We start from the raw sequence: 22,355 nt of genomic DNA, 5'->3' as shown, positions 1-22,355 counted from the left end.
AAACAAACTTACTTGTGAAAGTTGATTTCTAATCCAAAAGTGATCCAAAGAAAGTCAAAAGGCCTCAAATCCAAAAAAGTGCAGGCAAATGTCAACCTGAGGAGTTATTCTGATAAAAATCATCATTTTCAGAAGGCCTATGCTGCTTGCTAGTGGATTCTTGTGCAGAATGACAAATTTTGTAAATTCGCAAGTGCGAGATTGTTGCTGCCCGCCGCACCTACATGTTCGCAATTGCGAACTCTCGCGATGCATCGCCAAACTCCAGCGGGATCCCGCAACAAGGTCCAAAATCGCGCAGCACTCGCAAAATATCGAGAGAAACAACTCGGCAAACGCTGAATGACGGTAAGTGAACGCCGCACGCCGCAATATTGTATCACCAAGAAAAAAAATCTTCTGCGTGCGAATTTGCGGATTTTCAGTAAATTCGCGAGAGTTCGCGGATTGCGAATTTACCAAAAATCGGCGAGTGGAACGGATTTTCCGCCCATGCTTAGTGGAAATGGAAAGGATGGGGTTAGACAGAGTGAAGAATTTATGTGAGCTATTTACCTGCTCCTCTTGTGAGCCATAGAGCTGGCCATATAAGGGAATGACCTCTTCGACAAGTTTCTACAGCTCCTGTAGAGAGATGTCAGGGTCTTCATACCGGCTTGACCTGACTTGATTGCTCCCAGAGATGTCAAACAGCAGCCAAAATGGAAGAGGTGTTGATGACCGTATTGTCAGGAGGCAAGCGAGTTCAAACTGCGGCATACATGTACGCCACATACGTTGTCATCAGCATAGACGGACACAGCCACTGGGCTGCAACATTCACCATCACCAACATTAGCCTATCGCTGCGTCAGTTGTGGAGGAAACCGTCCACGAGGTGGTTGACTTCCGCCGGTGGTGGCAGGTTCAGAATGTCCTATATGCGTGATCAGGCAGCCACCATTTAGCGGTTGGAACAACAGTATTGATAGCTGTTAAATGTGTCACTACCACTACATATGCGTTGTAAAATGTTTACCTTACATATTACTCCATGGCTCTATAATTTGCTTTACACAAACACCAGTGTAGTGTATGCTATATTACTGTGGTGTTTTGTACACTGATGGTGATGGTATTTTAGGAGTACAATTCAAACTTTACAATATTAGACTGCTCATGATACATATTTGGCTGTATAATGTATACATGTCTGTTACAGCTACACATAAATACCACAATGGGGGTTATAGGTGGATGTTGGACAGTAGACAATTATTTTGCAAATTATGTGCTATGCTTTCTCACATTACTTTTGGCTTAACCTACATATATGTTACTCTTGACACTGTGACTTATGTTCAAAATTGTTGTCACTACACACATAGGTACCCTGGGAGAGGGAGGAGATGACAAACTCCAGTGTACCACCTATTTTCAATCCTTCAGACCATGGAAGAAAAGCATGTCATCAAGAAGTATCATTTAAAGAGGGAAACAGTACAGAATGTATACCATCAGTTGGAGCCTAATCTCCGTCCTCAAAACTTTAATCCCATATGGATTCCACCTATTGCGAGACTTATGGCAGTATTGCATTTTCTAGCCACAGGTTCCTTCCAGTACACTGTGGCTATCTCTGGTGGTATGACACAACCATTATTCAGTGGTGTTCTACAAGACGTGCTTTCAGTAATGATGCAACACATTGACGGCTACATCCAGTTCCCCAGACAAGAGTATTTAGCCAATGTGAAGAGGGATTTTTATGGATTTGGCTGGATCCCACATGTGGTTGGAGCCATTGATGGCACTCATATTGCCTTAGTACCTCCACAAGCCAGGGAACAAGTTTACAGTAACAGGAAACACTTCCAGTCTATCAATATGCAAGTTTACTGCTTACCTAATTTGTACATCTCAAATGCTCCCAGGATTAGCCCATGATTCCTTCATACTGTGGGACTGCACCATATCGCAGCTGATGTCATAAATGCTAGTGCCGAGAGTGCCTGACTTGTTGGTAAGTATTATCTGTCCTAAATTTGTGTGAGTGATGTCAGGTTGTATAATCAGAGTCTGTAACTTATTGTTGCACCTACAGTATCGATGGCTGTTAAATGTGTCACTACCACTACATATGCGTTGTAAAATGTTTACCTTACATATTACTCCATGGCTCCATAATTTGCTTTACACAAACACCAGTGTAGTGTATGTTATATTACTGTGGTGTTTTGTACACTGATGGTGATGGTATTTTATGAGTACAATTCAAACTTTACAATATTAGACTTCTCATGATACATATTTGGCTGTATAATGTACACATGTCTGTTACAGCCACACACGAATACCACAATGTGGGTTATAAGTGGATGTTGGACAGTAGATAATTATTATGCTATGCTTTCTGAACCAGTTACATTTTCTCACATTACTTTTGCCTTAACCTACATATATGTTACTCTTGACACTGTGACCTATGTTCAAAATTGTTGTCACTACACACATAGGTACCCTGGGAGAGGGAGGAGATGACAAACTCCAGTGTACCACCTATTTTCAATCCTTCAGACCATGGAAGAAAATCATGTCATCAAGAAGTTTCATTTAAAGAGGGAAACAGTACAGAATGTATGCCATCAGTTGGAGCCTAATCTCCGTCCTCAAAACTTTAATCCACTCATATTGCCTTAGTACCTCCACAAGCCAGGGAACAAGTTTACCGTACCAGGAAGCACTTCCAGTCTATCAATATGCAAATTTACTGCTTACCTAATTTGTACATCTCAAATGCTCCCAGGATTAGCCCATGATTCCTTCATACTGTGGGACTGCACCATATCGCAGCTGATGTCATAGATGCTAGTGCAGAGAGTGCCTGACTTGTTGGTAAGTATTATCTGTCATAAATTTGTGTGAGTGATGTCAGGTTGTATAATCAGAGTCTGTAACTTATTGTTGCACCTACGTCTGTCTTCCATCTAGGAGACTCAGCATATCCCATCTGTCCATGGTTCTTGGCACCTCTAAAGTCCGCCTCAATGAGGCCTATGGATGAACATGGAGGGCAGCGGAGCAAGCTTTGGGGCTCTTGAAGGACAGATTCAGATGCCTGGACAAGACTGGGGCAGCCCTCCTCTACACACCCAGGAAGGTGTGACAAATCACTGTGAGCTGCTGCATGCTCCACAACATCGCCCTGTGATGGAGCATCCCTTATTTTGCAGAGATCGGATACCATGAACTGCCACCGGGTGAGGATCCTGAAATGCCAAATGATAATGATAGTGGTGAAGAAATGGAGCTGACTTGTGCCAAGATCTGATCAACAACTTCTTCTCATGAGTGCAAGTATGTTGTGAGATGTCATGACTTTGACTATTAAAGAAACTTGTGATGATGAAATGAGTATATTAAGGAACAATACTAGTAAGCTAAAACTCTGTCAAAATCTGGTGCAGGGTGTTTGTGTAGGAAGGTTTTGACACATGCTCACTTTGTTGGTGTTGCTTTGTTTTGCTTAGATTATTGACATGCACTGTGTACTCCAGAAGTTGACAGTGTGATTGTTGTCATATGTATGGTTTGATAGATATTGTCTTTGTTTTGGTCTATATTAGGTACCTTCACCATGGCATCTTCATTTGGATATTTCAGAGATGTGATATTAGCAGGTATATGATGCTGTTTGGACATACTAAGTGGACATTGATTGTTCCTGGGAATGACTGTCACAGACTTTGGGTGTACAAACCCTGTACCAAGACAGATTACACAGTGATAGAATGGATGTTAAGAGGAATCCATTGGACTTGTTCCGTGTTGTGTGATGGTCCTAATGCAATATTTGAGGCATCATGTGCTCCAACAAAATGTTGTTGGTAGCCCAAATCATGCTAGGTTTTCTTTATATTTGCTAAATCCTCATTGTGTATCAACTGTATGTAACTGTTGATGTGTCACCTGTTTGTTACAAAAGTGTTTGTGGCACATCACTGACATTTGTTTGTGACATTCCACCACATGAAGCAACACTCGATTGGAATGAGCCTGTGATCAGAAACTGTTGTACTACGATGTGTCCGTTTATTGGTTTAGATGATGTAGGATCCTTTTGTGAGATAGGCAACATGACTCCAGCTGATGAAACAGGCCAATGTTATTTTGCATATTGTGTAGAAAAGTGTCTGATGTATCCCCTCCTTCCATGTTGTTAAGGTCTGCACCTGAAAATGTGATTACTGATACAGAATATTTGAGTTATGTATGATTTGCTATGTTTCTGATACTATGCCACTCTATGATTGAAACAATGAAATAAAGATTTTATGAGACAAGACACTTATATGGATGTGTTGGTATGACATTGTTTTGATCCTGAGCGAAAGACTGTGTACAAGCAACTTATCCATGCTTACAGAAGTAGCTTGTTTTGGTATTGTAAAGTTCACCTGGGAGCACATATATGCATTGCTAGATGTGACATTTACTACAGCAGCCAATACATTGTGATTAGTGAATTTATTAAAGTGAACAAAGAGAAAATAAACATTGTTCAAAACCAATAATGGAAAACCTAAAGTGAAGAAGTCAGTCATGGCGAATAAAACCATAGTTGTAGATACCAAATTGTTTGTCCAAAGTCCAAAATACTACCCCCATCAGAAATGGAAAAGTGTCTAGATATAGATTACAAAGTAAATGTTTTGCACACTGTGGAGTAAAGTAAGGTTGAGGTTCCGTGCTGGCGGAGGTGGGTGTCTTGCCATCCGCACCTCCTGATTTTTTTGATGGAGATCCCGCTTGCGAAAGCAGCGGGATCTGCTGCTGCTGATGGTTGTCTGCAGAGGTGTCCTGATAGGCTTCCAAGACTTGGTTGATGGTGGCCTGGGTGTTAGTGGCCTCACTCAGCGGGTCCAAGGTTACCTTCCCACAACACCTACCCACTTGGGCATGAGCCCTTGGCCAGGGGTGCCCTCTCCCACTGGGTCCTGGTTCTTCTGTTAGTCGGTTGTGATTGTCACCTCAGAATCCAGTGAAGAATGGTGTTTGCTGAGGTGTTGCAGCTGGGGTGGGAGGTGTTGTTGTGAGCACAGTGAGACTGACTGTTGCCTTCTGCCTAGTCAGACCAGATATGCCTGGATGGTCATCCACATCCACATCTCCAGTCCAGGAGTGTTGTCATCACTGAGGACTTCATCCAGGAGGTGGAGTGGGAGTCTGTTTGGGGGCAAAGTTCAGGGCAGGTGCTGTGCCAGATTGACCTGTTATGAAATAGAGAATATTGTCATTGTTGGAAGTGTGGTATCTACATCCCAATATTTTGTGTCACAGTAAGTGGAGAAGTAGGAAAAACAAAATAGTTAGAGATTACTATTGTGATATATTTCTGTGGAATAGAACTTGTTAACAAGACATTTGGAGCCATTCAATACTAGAATTGAACAGCTCATTAGATGTGCTGATATGTTGCATTTTGGATTAAGGAATGAACATGACAGCTCCCAAACACTGAAAGTAACACAGTGGAGAAATAACATGTATATTTGACCATTCCAAGGCCTACTTGTTTATAATATTGGCGACCTCACAACTTGGTTTCTATAGTTAGCATTAGTCATCCTGTGAACGTTGCAGATTCAATTAGTCACATGTCACTTCTAAACAGCTGACTTAGCTTAATTCCTTACAAATATTAGAGGCACACACTTGGTATGGCGTCACTCATGCAATCAATAGTTTCAGTTTAGGAGACAAGGACAATTTAAAGCTAAGTAGGCAGACATGTTTTTGAGAAGAGCATTGTATGGAGATTGCTCAATTCAAGAGAAAAAACATGAGTTGTAACATGGCAGACAAGTGAGAATGGGCAAAATCACAATTGCATCTTGTTTAGAGTTAGAAAAACTTGGCCTCGTGGTAGTTGTAGACATTTCAAAATCTATTTGCCAACATTTAACAAATCGTTAACTGCATGCGAAATGAACAGCAGTTATAACACTTGAGACAAGTGAAAATTAGGCATAATCACAATTGCATCTTGTTTAGAGTTAGAGAAGCAGGGCCTCATGGTAGTTGTAGTCATTGCAATCTCTACTTGCCAACAATTGACAAATGGTTAGTGTCACATACCTGTTGTTAAAATGCAGTTGGGCTTTACCATATATTCACATATATTGTGTACTGGGATGATAAGTTCATAGTAATACACATGCAGACAGCATTCCAACTTGTGTCATGTAATGGAGATTGACACATGACCTTATATATAATAATACACATTGAAAATGACAATCAAACATCTCTGATACTTTGAGTATTGCATGTTAGAAAAGTAGATAGAGAACAAAATAGCAAAAGCTGAGATGTGAGCCAAAAGGACATTGAAGTGTTGTGCTCTGGTGGCCAGCACAGGTAAGAACGGTAGGGTACTTGCACGGGGTAGGGGCGGAACAGGGTGGGGAAAGTCGACAGATGACGGGATCGGTAATTGAAAAAATAAATACAACCACTTTTCTTGCTCTCGCCACATTGCGGTGATGTGGCGTGTGCAAGGTAAGTGGTTTTATTATTTTATTTATTTCATTTTACCTATCCTGTTGTCTGTCAAACCCCCACCCTGTCCACACCCACCCAGCCACACAACCTCACCATTCTTGCCTGTGCCGGCCGCCACTGGGGTTGTGACAGTTATTGAGGTGTAACTTACCAGACTCCACTATATTAGCTATCCCTGTCATGCCCTCAGTATGCAGGATAGCCAAGACCTTTTCCCCCCAGGGAAAGAGTTAAAATGGGGCACTAGGAAGATCACCCGCAGTCTTCTAGGTGTTCAGGTGTTGCTTGGAGACCAAGGCATGCACCTTTGCCCCCAGGTTATGCCACCGTTTCCTAATTTCCTCCTTTGAGTGCGGGGTATTACTTACAATGTTCACTTTGTTGACTATCCTGGACCACATTTCCTTTTTCCTGCCTAGAGAAGTATGTTGGACTTGGGCGACAAACAATTACGGTGCTACTCTTGTTATTTCATCCACCATCACTGACATCTCAGTCTCAGAAAAACATTGATTTTTTTGATGTAACATAAGTGTAAATTAAAGTGGGTGACAAAAAACACAAGGGATATTAGTAAAAAATGTTTAAAAAAAAGAGTCTGGAGAATGTTGAATGGGATAGGGAAAGAAAGGGCTGCCTTTACTGAACAAACAATGGTGGCGTCTGTCTTGCTGTGCTGCAGTGGAGAGGCAAAGGATCATGGTCTGGGACGTGGTGTGTTTTATAGTGTGTTTTGCAGGTGTGTCTGTTTGGCCAATGCATATCAGCTGTGTTGCTTTTGCATCCATTCAATGGGCACTGTCTCAATGCTTTGCTGAGAGTTTATCGTGGAGGCCTACTGCCGACTGGGGAAGCCAGCTAGGGGTGCCTCCAGTACATCAGTGCTTGGTGGTTCAGGATGCACCTGAATCATAATACGGCAGGCGGAAGACAGCTGGTTCAGTGGTCTTCTTGGGACTGCTGATGAGGCAGTACTGTGGTAAGACCTCCAAACTCTTAATCGGGCACTAAATACCTAGAAAACCTATATGCTCCCCAAGTGTGTGCAGGGAAGACTAAAGAGGCAGTTGGAAACTTTTGAGCCACTGCAAGTTCATTTGTTAACATAACCTTACTAGCACTAAAATGTGTTGCAGAATTTGTCTGGGATCTCTTTTTTGCCCCCAAATCAGCCACGTTGTTAATGCCTTAAGCCCACAGTCCTGCAACCACCCACACAACACTTGTGCGCTCCTAAACACTCACTCACTCACCAAGCATGCAACAAAGATCTGGGGCCTGCTGCTTGACAATACCCTGGACATACTTTTGCTCTTGAAAACCTGGCTGAACCATAGACTAGCACCTGACATTATCTCAGCCATCACTTCAGCTACCAGATCATCACACAAGACAGACTTAACAAGCCCTGAGGCAGAATATCCATCATGCAGAAGAACAGCATCAACTGTACTACTTCCATAGACACGTTATCCTCCAACATGGAACACCTGCCGTTCAAGCTCCACAACACAGCCAACTTCTTCCTAAACAGAACGTTCATCTACAGACCACCAGAACCGCACATCGACTTAACTACACCATCCTGGACTTCGTTGCATCACTCTCACTCGAAGATAGCAATTACATACTACTCAGAGACGTGAACTTCTATCTGGAAGACCATGCTGACCCCAGCTCAAAAGCACTCATTAAAGATCATGGAAGACTGAGCCTCACCCAACAAGTAAAGGGACCTAACCTCATTGCTGGACACTTCCTGAGAATAGGCAATGTTACATTGCATGCAGTATAACATATGCACTAACAATGTGGTTGTTACAATGACCGCAGTGTTACAGCACATACCATTACATCACAATTCATTTCTACGACTTGATATAGGGGGCATGCTGGACTTATTATCATTTACTATTCCAACTCCAGCGTGCGCTACAGTAGGGAAGGTTTTGGAATAGTAAATGAAACTATTCCTTCGTTTAAAGGGCCCCCTACAGCAAGTCGTCCAAAAGACTTGCGTTGTAATGGTTAGCGTTGTAACAACGGCGTCATTGAAATGACAGCGTTATAATCGCATGCGTTGTGCCACATGCAATATAAACGCTACTTCCCCGTCCTGAACCCTATATTCACCACTTTCGAAAACATCAGAATCAAGCCCACTCCAGTCTCCTGGAAAGACCATGGTCTCATCACGTTCAGCATACCAGGCCTTGGTGGTGGTCCAATGCACAAGTCCCACCAGCAGACACTGCTCTCAACATCCACAATCCTCTAACTTGAACAGAGCAACAGCCTTCCCAGAGTCATCAACTATTTTAACAATTGGATCACCACCTGTGCTGACTCCCTGACCCCCCTTTAAACACAGCAATATAACAAGATCTAGACCTTAGGGAATTTGGTACATGGAGGGACTGAGACTGATAATACACCACTACAAACAAAAGGAATGCAAATGGAGAATGAGCCAGGACAATACAGAAAGGAGCACAATCAAATCCTCCCTGAGACGATTCTACCAAATGATCTGGACCACCAATCACACTGCTCTGGCCAACTACACCCACACTAGCACAAACAGAAGCAAATAAATCATCGCCATTTTGAAGGATTTCACCACACTGTTGATCAACTTGATCACCCCAGAGAGCGATCACCTCTGTAACAATCGCTCTCAATTCTTCAGCAACAAAACCATTGCAATTTACAGCGACATCACCCCGCAAGCAGACCCAACGGGCATTGCCAAATGCCTCTTGATCTTATCAAACAAATCAATGCTAATCACATGGCCCATCCTTACAAAAGAAGAAACCGTTGCCACCATGAAGTCCACCTACTACGGAGTCCAATCGAACCCCTGCTCCAACCACTTCTATTACACACAACTGCAACCCATCATCACCATGCTCAAATCCATTTTGAATGGCTTCATCTCTTCCGTAACCTTCCCAGGTGCTTGGAAACACACATGTTTCCTCCCATTGCTGAAGAAACACTGCAAGAACCCTTTAACCCTCACCAACTACAGACCAATCTCCCTGCTACCGTTCCCGGCTTAGAGACAATTGCCATCAGATGCCTCACCAAATACCTCAATGGCCACCAACTCCTCAACACCACTCAGCCTGGTTTAAGACCCAACCCCAGCATGGAAACTGCTGTCATCACCGTCACGTATGACATCTGCATGACTTTGGACAGAAGAGAAGACATGGCAAATCTCTTTCTCCTGGACTTCTCACCAGAATTTGACATGGTCTCCCACCTCTTCCTCATCCAATGCCTAAACTCTGTCGAAATCCAAGGAGATGTTCTCCGATGGATCAGCTCCTTCATGACTAGAAGGACCCAGTCAATCAGACTGGCACAGTACACATCATCTGCCTGCAACCTCATCTGCTGAGTTTTTCAAGGATTCTCCCTGAGCCTGACCCACTTCAACGCATATGTAATCCCTTTAGTCAACATCATACACTTTCACAATATCAGCATCCTCTCCTATACGGATGACACACAACTCGTTCTCTCCCTCACAGACAAGATGCCCAATATCTGGATGAAGTTCAATGCCTGCATGACTAAAATCAGCCTCAGATGAAGACCTGGCTGAACACACATTAGACCGAATTGACGATCACCAGTAAAGGCACTTTACTGTGGACCCACCCACACACTGATGCCAAGAACCTCGGGATTGTCATCAACTGCAAACTTGACATTACCGCACAAGTCAAAGCCGTCACTGCCTTATGCTTCCATACCATAAAGATGCTGAGGAACATTTTGAAATGGGTCCACATCAGCACATGGAAAACTGTCATACGCGCACTGGTCACAAGAATGCTGAACTACGGGAACACCCTCTACGCTGGGTTCATCAAAAAATCATCAGAAGGATTCAGACCTTTCAGAACTCTGCCGCCACAATCTCGCTCAACCTCTTATGCCACACTTACATCGCACCAAACCTGAAGGAGCTCATCTGGCTCCCTATACACAAATGAGATTTTTTTAATCTCCTCATCCACCCTTTCAAAGCCCTACATAACACTGCCCAGCATACCTCAACCATTTCATCTGCTTCTGCTCATCCAGACCCTGACTTGCACACATCTCACACTTACAGAAAACCAGATCTGGCAGTCAAGCTTTCTCCTAATGCATAGAACAACCTGCTACTACACACAAGAGCCTTCTCATCCCTTCTTCAATTCTGCAAGAAGCTGAAAGGCTGTTTATTTTAGTAGTCCCGCTAGGCCCTAGGTTTGGTTTGACTCACACCTGCTCAGTGCCAGCATATCCTTCCAGGTGATAGTGCACATCATGTCCTCCACAGACTTGTAGTTAATCAAAAGTGTCTCCCATCTTAGCCTCTGTCAATGCTTTCGACCACTTCTCAAAAAGGCAATTTCGCATTAGTACAAGTATAGAAAATTAGACAATTAGGGCCTGATTACGATGTAGGCAGTCTTACCACAATCCCGCTGCAGCGGCAGGACTGAGTACTCCACCGAGCTACACGCCATCCCGCCTGCCATATTAGGATGCTTCTCGATGGGCTGGTGGTCTCTTGGCAGCGGAGTCACGACAGAGTCACATGGCGCTGCTGAAAACGAGCCAAAAGTCAATGTTGCATGCACAACACTGGAGTTGTGACAGGGAAGCCTAACTCAGAATATGGCGACAACGGGGTTGCTGAGCATTGTGGTCTGGACACAGCAGCACAGGAAGGTTCTGGATGATTGCAGCTAACATGGATTCAGACATGGGACCCATTATTATGAGATTTCATAGCTCCTTTACTACCTCTCTGTCGACTTGTCCATGGCGATGCCCCTGCTAAGAAAAGGTTGGCAGAGAGGCAGATTTCAATCTGCATAGTGGGAAGCTTGGCTGGACTTTTTCCATGATCCGCTTCTGGTATTCCTGACATCAACACAGGAGAAGGTGTATTGGCAGAGGCGGCATGACTGTGGAGGTCGTGTAGCTGAGTTCCCGCTAATATCCAAATCGGACAGTCTGACCGCCAAGGAAGAGGATTGGAGGACTGTCGGAGAAGTGTTGGTGGGACCCATCCCACCTACATTATAATCAGACCCTTAGACTTCTCTCGCTTTGCAGGAACGTGTTGCTTGAATCACGATTCATCAGTCCATGGAGTCTGCCTCTTTGGGCTGTCTTAAACAAGGGGACAACCCAACTAGGAGCACTTTTATGAAACACACTGTTAATCTTCCGAAGGCTTATTGCTAGGGCCTTCATATTAGTGGGTGAGCCCTCATGCTTATAAAGGTATGGAACATAGATGCACGCCGTTTCCTGATTTACTAAATGCTGTGTTGAAAGGTTTACAGCTGTTTACAGATTACCCTTTGGAAAATGTTGTTCATTCATTAATCATTCCTGTCTGAAATCTTCTGCATTGCTCTGAGTTGGGGCTTCCGCAGCCTGTTAAATCAATAGTTAATCAGGAACAACAACACATTTCTTTTGTGTGATTTAATTTTAATAAAAAGTAACAAATGGGATCTGATTTAACGAAGATCACATCGGCTTAACAGCCACCAGGGAAAAAGGTTGGGGTCCTGCTTTATTTTGCAATCAGATCACCTCTGTCTTCTTTGGCATAGTGATCCACTTAGTCTAGAACCATCATCTGCACCCCTACACAGATCCACAGGGTGGTCCTGAAGTGGCATTTGTATTGGGCAGCCAACACTGATGTGTGTTGGACAACTTTTGGACCCAAAGTTAGTTACCAGGTAGTAAGAAATCTAAAACGAAAAGTCCACCCCCCTTCAGCATGCTGATGCAGCAGTGTAAAAAAATATCTGTTATTCACCAATCTTGGGCCAAGCTTGCAGGGAGTGCTGTCATCAGCCCAGATGTGAAAGGGAAAGAAATATGTATTGTGACACCTACAAGGCACCTAATGTATCTCTGAATCAGAGAGTGTCCAGTTGAAAGTTTGACCTCAGGGCAATAGGGCAGATGCAAGACAGATGTATACTTACTGCCAGCTGAACTCATAATAGCTGAATCTCCACCTTATTAGGTGTATGCAGTGAGGTGGTAAGGTAGAAAACATTGCTTCAACTCTCAAAATTGGAGCTATAGTGTTTTTTTTAATATGCCAGAATTAGAGGCATATTGTGTTAAAAACATTTCCACATATAATCACAATTACCATTGTCGCACCTGACCTTTGCTCTTTGCTCTCTGCAGAGACACCAAGGATTGGATTAACGCATATTCTGAACCTTTTAATGACCCACTGACAGGTACTGTGAGAAATGTGCACTACGTTCAGCCTGAACTCCACAGCTCTCAATCACGCCCCATCCACTACCTAAACTCACACAGCTACATAGGGACAACTCTTTCCACACTACGCACTGTAACGCATGAGTAAGGCATGCATGATAAAACTACTTAAACGCGCCATTCTGGAAAAAGTCAAAACTCTTACGGAAAGCAAGGGTATGTAAAGCATGAAATGTGAAAAAGGAACAACATTGATGTCCCTAGGCTGAGAAGTTAGTATCTGTTTTTGTCTGCTGCGGCTGTTGCCAGTGGTGGTGCAGCAGGGAGGGCTAGGACATGTACAGTTGGGGCAACGGTCCCACCAGATACCCTCCCTCCTACTCCCCCACCTATTAGCACCCCACCTCCTGCCGCAACACCACTATTGTTCATCACATAGCTGGTGGGTGGATGTCTTGCATTCTACCTTTATTTCCCATGAGTTCAATCAATCAATCAATCCATTTATAGAGCAAGCTACTCACCCGTGAGGGTCTCAAGGCGCTGAAGAGGGGGGGTGGGGGAAGTTACTGCTGCTCGAAGAGCCAGGTCTTTAGGTGTTTCCTGAAGGCAAAATGGTCCTGGGTAGTTCTGAGGTGTGCGGGGAGGGAGTTCCATGCTTAGTTGTACTAAGACAGTGGCCTCCTCTGGCATGCAACTATAAAAACAGTGCAACCATTTATTTGTTAAATAAAGTATTGCATTGTGTTCCTTTAGGAGTATATAACAATATCTTATATATGCACGCAAAAAATCAGTGCAACACACTCAGACCGATACACTTAAGGGTCTAACAGTGTAACACCTGTGTTGATTATTATGTTTTTACCAACTTATAATGCTTTTTGGGGTTTGATGGAAAGTCAGGAAGAAGGCTGATGGTGAAGGAAATCTCAAGTGATCAAACGGCCATAGGTAACAATATATCTATCGGCCATTTTAAATGCCATCATTGCCAATGAGTGTGTTAAAAGAGACACACTAAATGGTGTATGGAGAACATAACTACTGACATAACTTGAGAGACAGTTGTTCTCGATGAAAGTTTTTGAATGAATCAAACTGCAAAAATAACTTGTTATTTATATGGATGAACAACTGCGTTAAGGTTGAATTTGAATAGTGATTAATGGGTGGAGGCCAGATGGCTATTAGTACTGAGAATAATCTTTCTTGCAGGTTTGAAAACGACTACCAACCTCTTGAATTCCCTGATATAAACAATACATCTTGACCTTGGCTGCTGGTATTCATTGAAACAATCAGTAGATAGATCAGTGGCAATCACCACTGGACAGTTATAGGTAGGACCACGTTTCCAGAGAAAAAGCATTTTTTGGGTTGCCTTTAACTTTGGTGCCCAAGCTTCACAAAATATTCAAAAAAGGCTCTTCCACCTCAGCTCCTTCCTGTAATGTTTTGGGGTTGGTCCATAAAGCAGGGGTAGTGCAAAGTGGGGGCAGAATTTGTTTTTCCAATTCATTTTTCCATAGGAAAATTGAACAGCAATACTGCAAAAACAGTGGAACAGAAGTGCACAAGATTTGGTGGAAAGCTTGATCTTGGCCCAGAAAGAGAAATAATGCTTTTTGTGTTTTGGTGTTAATCGGTTTCGTAGTGTTTAAACATTATGGTATAAAATGTATGTATATATCTCACTGCAGATGATCCACAGAGCTGACAGATCTAGATCTGAGATCTAATTTGCTTCCACCACATCAACAAAGAGTCATTTTAGGACTCTGGGACTGCATCCCCTGTCCAGAAAATAAGTGTAAAAAAAAGATATAGGGGGCAGAGATACCTATGGCCTGGTTGGTGAATCTCGGAAGGGCCCCAACTGGTGTCCGCAAAATCTTATTTTTCAAAAAGAATTACCACAAATTGTTGCCTATGTCCTGTTTCCAAGGCCACAAAGTCTATGGCACAATGTAGTGCTTCAGTCCACAAGTGAGATTTAATTTTACATGCAATGGGTGTGTTGTTACACCGTATACAATGGTTTTATAGTCAAATTAAATATACCAAATGGGATTTTAAGCCGGATTTTACATTGTTTTTTGGGTCTGAGGAATACACTGGGCACAGGTCAGCTGTCACACAGAAGGGTTTCAGCATGGCCCCCAGATTGCCCGCCCGATTTCCTCGTGTTTTGCTCAAGACTGAGGGTTGCTTTAATTACTTGCCAGCAGCCTGGGCGGGGGAGGTTACTGATGTGCGTCCGGGGGCAATCAAGGGCTACCATTTTTCTCCTGGGACGCTGGGTTGGTTTGCAGTGTTCTTCTCCCTGGGTACCATATCGCAGGTCACTGTAGTCCTCCTTCCCAGAATTCCAGGGAAGGAATTTTCATATGCCCTATCCATCATGCTATGTAGCTATTATTTCCCAATCCGGAATGACAGTCTCACTTCTACCTGGATGTCACGTCCTGTTTTAGAGTATAAAAGGAGTCTGAGTGCCTTCTTCCTTACGTTGCAAAACTCTTTGCTCCTGTTGGTGTTTTCACTATCCTGTTGATCCTTTCTTCAGGGAATTCTCCAGTTTCTTCTCTGGTGTTTTCCTATTTCCAGTTTGTTCAGATCAGCGTTGGTATAGGTCCTTTTGTGGCAGTCCTGCTAACGCTGTCTCCTGTTCCAGTAATTGGGTTCTGGTCCTCACCTTGCCACCTAGAACTCTTCCTTCCCCATCATAGGTTTTTTCCCTTTGGGTTTTTTCCTCTTGGGGGCTCCTTCTGGAGGACACTATCAGCTTAGGTGCTACCTGTGTGACTACCAGAATGGTAGCCACACTGGCAGACAAAGACAGTCTGGCAGACAAAGACAGTCAAGACCTCAGCACACTGTTCCTCCCATTGTTCCAAGTTTACAAACAGAAGCCCGCCATTTGAGGAACCTGACAGACAGCTGTCTCTCAGTGCTAGAGCTCAATATTAACAGCAGATGAGTCCCAAAAAACGAAAAACTGTGTGAGACCACCCACAAAGGATTCACTTAACAACATGTGGCTAATTGTGTTCTACATTAGGCAAGTACCTTTCTACGTGTCTCTTCAGGTGCATCTTAGGAATCAAGAAGAGGTATATGTATTTTGTGAAATAGAGATGATAAGTATTTAAAGTGGGAGAGACCAACAAATCCCTGGATTCCAAATTCACACGTGATTTTCAGAAAATAGAAGGTGTACCTAAACAATTTTCATTTAAATTGATTGCATGAAAATCTGTCTTGTTTGGCTATCCTGAAAAACTGACCTAAAGCCAGCCCTTGTGGATCAACCTTAGACATGAATAGTGCACAGTGTGGGCAACTCATCCATGAACTTTCACTCTCTACTGTAAATATGACTTAAAAGAGAAAATCTGGTATGTTTAAAGTTATGTGAATCAAATGAGATATCCCTTCTTCCAGGATCATTCCCCTGGGAGGAGGAGAAATTAAATTACGAGGATATCTGGTTAGCATTACCCACTCCAATCTGTGCAACAGTAGGGAAAGCGTTGGACTCTGGAGAGGTAAAATGTACTATTTCCACTCCAGACTGTGCAACAGTAGGAAAAGATTTGGACTCAGGAGGGGAAAAATGTACTATTCCCACTCCCGTCTATGCAACGGTAGGTAAAGTGTTGGATTGCAGAGGGGTAAAATGTACTATTCCCACTCCAGTCTGTGCAACAGTAGAGAGAGAGTATTTCACTTCAAACAAATACAATACTTTAGCATCTATGTTAAATATCAAGAAACATAAATATGTCAATATAAATATATATAATATATATAGATACATTTAAAAACATGTATTGCAATATTTAATAAATACTTAAATTAAAACAAATAACATTAATATAATCAAAATACAACACTTTATTTTCACAATCATAACAACCAAAAAATATAATGTTATTTACAATTAAAAGGCATAACATAAAAAACAATTTTTTTAATGAATGAATAACTGTTTTTACATGTATTATTACTTAAATAACTTCCTACCCTATACCTCTAAAAACTAAACAACACATTCATAAAATGTATCTTAAAAATGCACATTTTACATATCTAATTATGAATTAAACAATTAATAATAATTAATTAATAATATATTAATTTCATATATTTAACTTCCCACCCTTTACCCCTACAAACCCAACAACCTGCACCTGATATATAACTTTAAAATTATCTTAATTACACAATTTACATAATTTATCAAGTAAGTAATAATTAATAATTAACATTAATTACTATAATTAATTTGCTTCACAGCCTTTAGCCCTGCAAACACAACAACCCACACTAAATTTATAAATGCAAAATTAAAGTAATTACACAATTTATCAAATTAATTATCAATTAAATAATTAAAGATTAGTCAAATTAAATATTTAATACTTATAATTAAATTACTCCCCACCCTATACCCCTACAAATCCAACAACCCACACCTAAAACTTAATTTAATTTAAAAAATCACACAATTCATTAATAATTAAATAATTCATATGAATTCATTTTACATATTTTACTTCTCACACTGTACCCCTATAAACACAACAACCCGCTCCAGCACTAAAACTGACACAAAACTATTAAATTAAATGACAACTAAAAATGTACAAACTATATTTAAAAAAAAACATTAACAGTAGTTACAGAAACTATTTATAACATATACAAATAAAATATATACTAAAATACATATAAATAATAAAAAAACGATGTTAACAATATTTTTGGAAAGGATATTAACAACATAGTATCGATTACTTACCTTAAAATTAATTTTCCTGTCAACGTCATTTTTTAACACGATATTTGTGCAGCACGATATTTTCCAACTTTATATATATATTTCTTTGTGATTGGATTAATCGTGTTGATTGCACCCTTCTCTAGCTGACATGCCTTTAATTGGACGTTAAGAAAGTGTTCAGTAGTATTCCACATAGGCCACCAGCCGCCTTTGACGCAAATGCTTTGTAAGTATCGACCTGTGTCCTTGTTAGTCTGTCAAGCTAAAGGTTAAATGTTGTCTGACTTGTATTGCGTCTTCAGAACCACCGCCTTCTGGCAAGGCTCGGTCTCTGTCCCGCTCTGTGTTCAAATATCGTCTTCACGACCCTCCGTGCACCTGGGAGGAAGCTTCAAAGTTCACTCTGCCCAGCTAAGGTACAGGCTGCTGCTTTTTGTCACACATTAGGGAGCACTATGCAGCGGAACATGTTCCTGTCCACTCCTGGCATTTTCAAACAACAAGGAAAATTGTTCCCTGACACCCTAGTGGGAATGGAGTTAGGGGAGACCGACCCCAACCAACACTACTGCATCGAGTTTCTTTTCTTTTAAAATGTATTTTAAAAAGAAAATATATATTTTGTAAAAACATTTCTTTTAATCTCAACTGCTGAAAAAAGCACCGTCCAACTTATTGATGTAAGTTGCTATCTATGGAAATTCTCCCGCCTGTAAGTCTCTGCACAAAAGTATAGACTCATTTAGATATTCATAGACTTTATTTCACCAGATGGCCATAGAATTATGTGGTATCATATGATCCATGCGCTATTGAACATACGGTCATAAAGCACACAAAGGTGTGTCCAAGGCCTGTGATGGTTTAAACCTCGTCAGAATATAACCGTCATGTAGGAGTATGACAGCATTCTCACCCCAAGCCAATTTACACAATATTTATCGGCTGTCAGTTGGGCACTAATGTGGCCTCAGCGCAGTTCACTTTTTCACGATCTAACTTTCACTTGTTTTTGCAGTCAATATATATCTTAAGAGCTCTCTTGACAGCAGTGCTTCCCAGAAAAGCTTCCTTCTTTATCTTTGTCAATGTGGTGCTTGACAGGCTCTTTCATCAATCTAGATGGCACGCCATCTCACAAAGTGTGGTGTCCAGCCAATGATTCTGAAGGATACCTAAACGTGACATCATTTGCAGACTGTGCATACAGGCACCTACAGCCCATAGTAAATGTTGGCCAGAAATTAAAACCCATTGCATTCACAAAATATTGACCAAATGTTGATAGATAATGCGCCTTGGTGCGTTCTGTTACTTGCAGGTTCTACAATATTTATTAATGTATTAGGTATTGTTCACTGCCCCATGCTTTCGGACAGATGCAGTTCACACAGTATACGTTTGATGTTGGTCACTACTACCCCTGGTGCATTCCAGTGGTTGAATTTCACACAATATTTAACAGGTCATGTTCCCCATTATGGTCCCAGTGCATCATAGTCGTTGGATTCAACACAGTATTGATCAGGTGTTAGTCACTATTGTTGCCTCAGTGCATGCTGGTAGTTGCAGTTCGTATTGCTATGATCAGGTGTTGGTCATTGTTCGGAATTGATTTAAAAAACATATGAATAGTCACAATAAAGATCTGGCCATGCTCCAAGAAATGCAAATACCCCTGCGACATCCCACTTGCCCTGCTAAGCGATGGGTCAACATAGATTCTTCGCTTCTTATAGCACCTACACGGGAAGGCTTTGCATAACGAAACACATCTTACTTGACTTATGGCTGAGCCAGAAATTTCAAGACCCAGAAGGCAGATTTGTCATGCAAACCGGAACTCTAAATAATAGGAAGATAGTACTGATTAACACATAAAATCCAAATGCAGATGTGTCTGAATTGTATGAAATTTCACTTCACTATGCTTAGATGCACTGAATTCGAGATGGTTCTGTGGGGTGGAGATTTCAATTTGATGATAAATCAAGAGTTGGACAAATGCTGGGGTAGGGGCTCCCACAGTGAACCATGTGTGGAAACGCTGCATGATATTACGAGTATTTTGGGTTTCATTAAAATATAGAGAAAATACCATAGAAGAAGGAGGGTGTAATCTTTCTATTCCTCCCACCACAATACACTGTGGTGCATAGATTAGTGACTGGTGGTGCAAGCGGTGGCACCCTGGGTACTGGGGACTGCTTTCTTGCCCTATACTACTCCTCTGTGGAAATTGCACTATCTTTACCATGCTCCAGCTTAAGTCACCCATACTGGAAATTCCCTACGCAGACCCTATTGGACCTGGTTTTCTGTGGTGAATGTTGCCCCGCAAACAGACATTTTTCAACAGAACTTATGTTCTGTAGCTAAATTTGTAACATTACGGGATGCTTTTAAAGTCTATATTAGAGGTATAATAATTGCTAAACATCCAGGTGTATTGACAGACCTACGTATACCACTAGAAAGCACTGAACGCGGAATGAAAGAATTAGAGGGAAGAGACGCAGTGATAGCTCAGGCCAACTACTTATTGAGAAATCAACGGTCTATTGCTGGTGTACCAAGAGCAGGCCGAATAGAGAGGTCATCTTTGTGGCAAAAAAAGCATGGGCCAGACTCAATGGGAGGGCAAACATGCTGGATGAACATTAGCTTGGCTGTTTAAAAGGGATAGGTACTGTAGCCACGTATTGTAACATGAATGACAAAATAGTGGGTTGTTAACGTTTGATGGGGAGCTTGTGAGGTACTGAGAATCTGTATGCCTCACGAGTATCTGTGACTCCAGATGGCAATGGGTAATACCTATATGAGATAGCACTGTTATGGATAGAAAGCTGTCATAGTCAATTTGAATGAACCAATATCTCTGGAAAAGAATAAAGCAGCACTTGACAACATGGCTGGAAGGAAAGCACCTGGGTCTGATTGTCTATCTTCAAACTTCTGTAGAAAAAAAATATATACAATAGCCCCATATCTTCTTGAAGTATACACAGAGGCCTTGCAGGACAGAGAAATCCCCCTTGCTGCCAGAGGCTATAATTACGGTACTCTAGAAAACCTGGTAAAGATTCCAATAAATGTGCATCATACTGTTCACTGTCACTGCTTAAACTCGACAAAAAGGTCCTGGTGAAAGTCATTGAGAAATGACATGTGGTATCCGTATACAGACAAAATATCGAATTAAAAATATAGAATAGCACTAATATCGAAGTGAAGATATAGAATGGACAAAATATCGAATGGACAGAATATAGTCAACAAAAATATCGAATTTAAGGTAAGTAATTTAATACCGATTTTCATAAATATAGAAAGTCAAAATGTCGAAGTATATAATATAGGTATTAAATATATCTAATGTTTAATAATATCGAATTTTTAAAAGTGTTTTGTATGTTAGTATATGTGTGAAAAGTGTATATTTATTTTATCATTTATTTTAAGAAATGAATTTTATGTTATTTCATTTTTGCCTAATTTAATTCTGTTAAGGGTAATAGGGTGGAAAGTAATTTAATTATTATTAAATAAATATTTAAATGTATTTATTGTATTTATTTTGAATTAATTATTAACACATTTTTAATTGGTAATTAATAACATTTCAATTGGTAATTAATTTTACTTAACTAATTAATTGATAATTATGTTAATTTTATTAATTTATTTTCCATAGGGGGTTGTGGGTTTATAGGGGAAAAGGGTGGGAAGTAATTTAATTACAATTAATTAAATATTTTAATTTATTTATTGGTATTTATCTTGAATTAATTGTTAAATAAATTAAATTTAAATTTAAAATAAATTAAAATTGGTAATTTATGTTTATTTATTGATTAATTGATAATTATGTTAATTTTATAAATGTATTTCCCTTAGCGGGTTTTGGGTTTATAGGGCAATAGGGTGGGAAGTAAATTAATTGTAATTAATTAAATATTTTAATTTATTTATTGGTATTTATTTTGAATTAATTGGTAATTAATTTTTACTTGCTAATTAATTAATTGTTAATTGGTAATTAATTTGTGTTAATAGGTAATGACTTTTAATAAATATTTGTTATTTGTATTTTCAATGGATTCATTATTATATAATATTAAATTGGTAATTACTTTTAATAAAATTTTTTATTGGTATTAATATTTAATTTATTTTTATTAATATATGAAGTATTTACTTTCCCTACCGTTGCACTCACTGGAGTGGGAATAGTATTTTTTACCCCTATGCTATCCAACGCTTTCCCTACTGTTTCACTCTCTGTAGTGGGAATAGTAATTTTTACCCGTACGCTATCCAACGCTTTCCCTACTGTTGCACTCTCTGGAGTGGGAATAGTAATTTTTATCCCTACGTTATCCAACATTTACCCCACTGTTGCAGTTGCTGGAGTGGTAATAGTAAATTTTACCCTCCTGCTATCCTACAGTAAAAATATTGTATATAATTAATTAATATTATGCTAATATATATTTATATATGTGTTAAAAAATTACATTGTATGTTTATTTTCTTTTAACTTAAATTAATTATGTAATACTTTTAAAGTTATTTAAGTATTTTTAAGTATATTTTCAGTTAATTATAGTTATTTCATTCATTTTAAATTACTTTTAAGACATTTAAAAAAATTCGATATTATATATATTTTTTCCGATATTTTTGTACTTACCTGTTTGTAGATAGGACTTCGATATTTTTGCTTTCTATATTTTTACTTAGATATTTT

This window comes from Lissotriton vulgaris, chromosome 1_1 (assembly GCF_964263255.1).
Source record: "Lissotriton vulgaris chromosome 1_1, aLisVul1.2, whole genome shotgun sequence".
Classification (NCBI taxonomy): domain Eukaryota; kingdom Metazoa; phylum Chordata; class Amphibia; order Caudata; family Salamandridae; genus Lissotriton; species Lissotriton vulgaris.
The sequence above is the reverse complement of the archived record's forward strand: the minus strand, read 5'-3'. Positions refer to the sequence as shown.